The sequence below is a fragment of the Nothoprocta perdicaria genome, unplaced genomic scaffold, assembly GCF_003342845.1.
Source record: "Nothoprocta perdicaria isolate Ctin4 unplaced genomic scaffold, notPer1 scaffold_301, whole genome shotgun sequence".
In the NCBI taxonomy this organism is placed as follows: Eukaryota; Metazoa; Chordata; class Aves; order Tinamiformes; family Tinamidae; genus Nothoprocta; species Nothoprocta perdicaria.
Genome location: NW_020455535.1, coordinates 668,111 through 675,241, shown reverse-complemented (window position 1 = coordinate 675,241; position 7,131 = coordinate 668,111).

The window sequence follows — 7,131 nt, the reverse complement described above, 5'->3', positions numbered from 1 at the left end:
GGACCTGAAATGTGCCCCGAGGTCTCGCTGTGATCGAACACAGCGAGTTGAAGGCACCGAGAGCTCAGGGATGCCAACGTTTATGCACCACAGCGAGGGCAGCCACTGTGGGTCTGTGCAAACTGAGTTTATATTGAGTATTTTTACACGTAAAGCAAGCAGATCTTTTCTAGGAAGCTGGTGGAGGAGTAAAGGAAACAAACCTGTCAGGGTATCTTCGCAAAGGTGAAAGCAGAAGCACTATGTGGTGTGAAAAGCGGAGCCAATCAGTATAAAATGAATAAATCCTGAACGCACCAAAGCGTTGCTGGCCTCGTGCCCAAGTGTCAGGCAGGCAGAGGGAGCCGGTGCCCTTAATAACAGCTTAAAAGCAGCCGAAAGCAGCAGGAGCACCACCACGTACCACCACCGAGTGTTAATTCGAAAGAGACTGGCTGGGAAGAGTTCTAACTTCTTAGGGCTAAGAGTCACCACATGTTAAAGGGCACTTGGTACTCCGCGCTAAACAACGGCATTAAGAGATACATGAAACTAGAATAGCTTCTTTTCCCTATCGCTAAGCACGGGGACACCGTATACTTTAAATTTATGCCGCGCTTAGCTTTGGAAACTTGTCTCTAACTTTTAAAACGCCCCCCGCCAAGCGCGAGGCAGCGGCCTCCGTTCCCGGCGGCGGCCGGCAGGTCGCGGCAGCCCCGCGCGGCGGCAGCCCCGCGCGGCGCCCCCCCCGCGGCCCCCGCTGCCCGCCGGGCCGGCCCGGACGCCTCCTACCTGCGGCGGGGCCCTGGCGGCCGCCCCGGAGCGCGGCGGCGGCGGCGGCGGCTCCCGTCAGGGCGCGGCGCCCACTGTCGCTTCCCGCGCGCCTCAGCCCTCGCACCTGCCGCCGGCGCCGCCTCACCGCGCGTATCCCTGCGCTGCGCCGCGACGGGCAGCGGCACCGACGGCCTCCAAACCGCGCCCGCTGCCCGCCCGCCCTCACCTGCCGATGGCGGCCGCGGGTGGCGGCGCGCGGGGAGGTCGGCCGCCGGAAGGGGGCGGCCCTCGGCGGACGGACTCTTTTACCTCCGGTCACGCTCGCGCGGCGGAAGGATAAAAGCAGCGCGGCCGCAACGCCGAGAGTGGATTCGAAAAGGCGCGCGGCGGGTTGCCATTGGTGGGAGGGCGGTGACGTCACTGCGCGGCGGGGCCAATGGGGAGCGCGGCGGCGGTTTGATTTCAAACGGACGCGCGCGCGCGCTTGGCGCTGTTCCCTCCTCCCCCATCGCCTCAGCCCCGGCCCGGGCGAAATGGCGGCCGCGAGGGCGGTACCGGCAGCCCCGGCCCGGCCGGGCCCGGAGCCCCCTCGGCGCCCGCGGACGGAGCCCCGGGCTCGGCCGCCGCGTCTGGGCGGCGAAACGGGCCCTCCCGCGGGTTGTGCCGCCCCCGCGTCACCCGGCAGCTGCTGCCTGGAGCCCTGCCGGCTATAGCCACCTTGCGTGATCGAGAATAAAAATAGTTTTAATCACAAAAATACATATTTATGTGTATATACATATATTTTTCTTAGTTTCTAAGACTCAGACGAGCACCGTGCTGTGACGCGTGGGCTAATCCGTGCCTTTAAAAGTGTCAACTCTCCTATGGCAGTTTACATACTAATATTATCATTTAAATACATAAGGTTGTGAAGTTTTTACGTGATCTCAGTGAAGTTTCTGCAGCAAGCTGCAAAGTGTTTCAGCATATGCCTGTGTAAATTTAAAGGTGAATCTTCCTCACGATATTAGAAATGAGAAAAGATGATTCAGTAAATAGGCAAGGAGAGGAAGTTATTTCCAAGCCATGCTGCTCTTCACTTCCGATCTCGGATCAGAAAAGCTTTTCCACATTAACTGCAGCCCTTTCCACAGTACACAAGGTACTAAAAAGGAAGAATAAGAATCAGCTCTTAAAATTGTGCAGAAGACTTAATAAATAAGTGCAATAAACAACAATAAATAAAGAACTTACAGGTTACATTTTAAATGAACTTCCTTATGTAGACCGTGCAGGTTGGAAATTACTGGGGTTTTTTTTTCCCTCTATATTGTAACTACCGAAGAGAAATGGATAAATATTTAATACTAAAGCCTGGCTGGGATGCTCTAAAGAAAAAACACCTTATAGGAATAGGGTGATTGCAAGGGGCACAGTATTGATGATATGCTGTATCAATACAGTATATGTTGATAATGTAGCATATTATCAAGGACATATAAAGCAAAAACATTTGGGTACTGTACTCCATCAGAAAACAAACTGTATTTTTGCCATAATTAAGTTACAACAGAGACAGCTGTCCCCATTTCCCTGTTTTCTACTGACAAATTTTACAAGTTTCCTCTTGCCCCAGATCAGGGCAGGAGGAGAACCAGAGGGAAAGCAGATTTTTCAATGTCTGATATTTAATTATTTGATAAATAAGTACGCAGTAGTGTCATATCAAATCTGGTAACCTCAACTCTAAGTTAATAAAGTTAACTCTACAAGGTCATTCAATAATTTGTGCTTCAGGGGATAAAATTTTAATATTCAGATCTTCCACAAAGCAGTTATTCTTTTGATATTTTTCGTATTTAATCATCTAGGTTTTCTCATCTGCTTTTTTATTTGTATGATGACTTCAGGGAACTTTAGATGTGATACAGTTAGATATAAGCATTTTTTAAAAACATTATTTTTTTCTTTTGAATTAAATTACTCTGAAATTCCCTTCATAAGCTTTGGTGTGGTTTTAGAGTGTTAAATCATTAATTCATCATACTTCAATATCCTGCAATAGCCTTTTGCTACTGGCAGCCTTACACGTAGATGTAAAACACTGAGAAGAATCAGATTTATAACGAAGAGAATCATTATCAATAAGGAGATATCAAGGGCCAGCCCTTCTCAGGTGTCCTTGCAAACAATTATTCCCAAACTCTGTATCTAAAGGGATCTGTTTGTACCAGGAAAACAGGAAAGCTCTTTAAAAGCCTAAGTCATTCCAGTCTCTGCTAGCCCATCGAACCAAATTGATGGACAGAAGTGCACTTTGGCTGCTACCAGTGAACAGACACTCAGCTGGCCTCTTACAAAGAGCTATAGTGATTCTGTAGAGAAAAAATAAAGTATTTTGGTGTATGACAATAATTTTACATTCAGGCACGATCATACGGTGGTGTATTAGTGCACTTATCACAGAAAATCCTATCGCATCCCTTGTGATAAATGTCCCTGCAAGCACAGAAATACCTACAAGAAAATGCAAATTGTGAAGGTTTTGAGCCCGGCTTTAAATCTGTCTTCAAGAGCAACAGTAGCCTCTTCAATAAGTGGTATACAAATATTTGCAAAAATAGATTTATAGGATGGGAAGTCATGACACTTTCTTTATGATTTACTTTGTATCTGTGGCACTTTGTATCTGTGATCATTTAATTTAGTAGGAGCACAAGCCGGTAAATATCTTTGTGTACAATATGAAGTAAAACTGTCAGCTTTCAAAACTGTGTTGAAAAATAGTCCTTGAATCTCCTTGCCAGTTATACTGACTTCTATTTTTTTAAACTTGGCCTATTGGAAGGAATTTGAGAATAGATACGTCACTGAGATCCACCAGTGTGAATCTATGAGCTTTTTCTGGGTTTACCAGTGGAAAATTGTGACACAGTAATATATATAAAGTAAATATATATATATCAATATATATCAATATATATATAAAACACCTTCCTTTAATCATAAAAGCATATTGGGGCTGAAGACTTGTGCCAGGAGTAGCACTAACAAAATTTACACCTAGTAAATAATGATTAATCTCCGAATTTCTAACCAAAAAAGTGTTTCTGTAGATGCAGTTAGCATAAATACAACGTTACTTTCATCACGTATCAATTTGCAATTTGATTTTATGAACATTTCTTAGGCATTCTGAGAAAAACATATGCTTCAGGCTGGGTCAAGATAAGTCTAGTAATTAAATCATTTATTTTATGGTAAAGCTCTGGAAATTTGCTTTGCAATTGATTGGCTTCTAACGGCGCCCTATTACACTGACACGTTACTGCACCTAAAACTCTTTTATGTTCGTATTCATAGCGCAGAACCTGATTTTGACAATTTTTTCCCATGTGGCAGGAATCTGCATAAGTTTACGAACAAATTGGATATGTTTTACAAAATGCTTCATATTAAATTCAAATTTAATAAATGCTTTGAAATAATCCATGTCTCTTTCTTTTAAATGATAAAAGTACCAAACGCAACCAACTATCCAGGGAAACAAACTGAAAGATCAAGCTCCTGCATGTGATGCAAAGAACTAACAATTATTTTAAAGCAAAAACTTCTGGCTTTTGCTAAATCAAAGTTCATCTTGAAAATGATCTTTCTAATAGTCTGCTTTCACGTAAAGCCTTCTAAGCCCCAAAAGACGATGGGCAAGCAAACTACACAATGTCATGATGAGATCTATCACTTTTTTAATGTAAATGATTGCTTTGCAGTCTTATCTGGGACTGAGAACTTATTATTTCAATGCAAGTCAATAAAAACTTGCCTATTATAAAGGCGCAGAACTGATCAGATAACAACATGTTGCCCACCAAAAATATATGATTGACAACTCTAGACACAAAAGCAGTGAAACTCCTGCACTTCAGGAACAAAATCCTTATGGTTTTGCTCTTACAATGGATCAATTTCTCCTCAAAAAGGTGGCCAGAAGAGGCACTTTACACAGCCCTTTCAGTTCTTCTCCAGAGCTGCTGCTTTCAGGAGAGTTTAATGATTTTAATGATTTACACTGTGGTTTGTTGTGAATGGTGGGACCGCTCTGAGCTCCCTTGCCACAGCTGAACTGGACACCACAGTTCAGTCTAGCCCATCTTTCCTAATACAAGATCAATAAAGCAAAGCATAAATTGAGCTTCCTAAGCTGGTATCACTGCAATTATACTAAATAATTCTTTTTCTAGCTCTGCAGGAGTGACACGGCATTGCTTTTCTTTGCACGCATCTCTTTATATGGCCTGAAATAACTATATTGGGCTCCACTTGCTCAGTTTCGGTTCCATGTTCATAAATAGTGTGTGATTTTCATGAATATAGTGGAACAAACATCAGTTCAATGGGAGCAGTTGAAAGAAAAGTACTGGCAAAAGTAGTTTTGACAGAAAAGTACTAAAAAATCTTTTCACCTGATAATCTGACACTAATTCTCACCCCCTACACAAATCAGAACAGAAACAGCTAAAAAGCTTTACATGGAAAGCTGTTATTAAAATAATACCTAAGTTACAACATAATCTTCTAATACACAAGGTGAAAAAATCTTAGTGAAGTTAATTTGCCTGAAGAATTCTCAGCTGCATTGAACAACTTCTGTGATTAAGGAAAGCTTACCTTGGATGTGCCGTACCGCTCTGTATCAAAAAATCTTTGATCTTGCTCATTCTACATGATTTCAACTATTTAGAGAGATATTTAGGAACAATTTACAATTAAGATTTGTTCTTTTTAAAAAGCCAGTTTCTTAAAAAAAAAGGAATCTTCTGAGAGAAACACTAGCAGTATGCTAGTTTGCATTACAAATATTTATTTGTAAAGTTTAGAAGTACAAAACAAACAAACAAAAATCATGTGCAGATTCTCATGAGATAAGAAAATAGCTCAAGAAACACATGACAAAATTAGGTCTTTAATTAAATAAAATATACATATGTAAGCAGCATTAGAAAAAGTATCATATTTTCTGTATATTTGTGTTATTTCTGTGTGCCAGCACAGTCCTAGGATGTTTCTGTTTCTCAACTGATTTCTCCATGAAAATGGAACTTTTGAATAGAGCAGAGGGCTACGCTGTGAGAAAACCATTTGCACTATTTGAATCTTGATGATACTGTCACCTTCGCCCCGAAATCCCATCTTATTGGATATTTGGAGTCAAATATGACCAACAAACCTCACTTGCCATGCAGCCCGTCAGCTGCTTTAAAGACATGAGGGCCAACGATCCCAAGTCTTTTCTGCAGCTTTAGTGTTAATAAAAACACTAGCAGTGATTGGCTCTGTAGTTAACAAAGATGCATTTAATTTTCATCTTTAATACAAAGGGATAAATAGAAGCATATGAACACCTAAAAACATCTTTTTGTCTCTTAAGTTGTAGTCCTTTTCCGACTTGAAAAATCCCAAACCAGCACTATGATATTTACACACAGAACCTCATTACGTGAGGAATGGTGCAGATCTGTAGTAATCAATAATTTTCTTTATCAATAATTATTAACAAATAATTGATCAGGTAATAATCACTGCTTAATGTTCTTGCACAGAAGTATCTGTCTGGTCCCATACAAAGCTATGTATGGGCTCCCGAGGTGGACATCTAGAGAGGATGCTAGAAATGTGAGATGCAACCACACAAATTACTTTCCCAGCTTACCTGGAATTACAAGAACAGTTTTCCCATGTAACGCAAAACATTTGTCTTGACTTGGTCCTATCTGGTATCGCACTGAGAACAGACACTATTTTCCTAAATATTATTTTCTTAAAGGCTCTTGTGCATCGCAGTGCAGAATGTCCCTGTATTTAAAATTTAGCAGCAAATTCTTGATCACTGAATATATCTTTTCAGGAAAGCAGGGGCATCTCCTTGAGATGTGCATAATAATTGCAACTTTCTGAGAGCAGCACTTCAGCGCAGTTATTCTTGGCAAATGTTGCTACCAATAGTACTTCTGGATTGTTCGCTTTCTGTTAAAAAGTAGCAGGATTACAGAGAAAAATGCTTTAATAGGTTAACCTATAGGGTGCAGAAGAGATGCGCAGAAACTAAAGTTCTTCCAACTTAAATTTGGAAAAATAAATAAATAAATCGGAACATTATCTACATTTAAAAAGCAACCTCCCAAAAGATAAACATGAGGGATATCAGATGAAACAGCGTTAAAAGGGTTAAACTCAACATTGCTTTATTAAATTGTATTTCACCAAAGAAAAAAAAAAAAGATTTTTCTTTTTTTCTTTTTCTAATCTCAATACTGCTAGATGTACTAGATGGAGGTTAGGCTACTCATCTCTTTCAGTACACTTATTTCCTTATTTCTGGTTTACATAAACATCCTG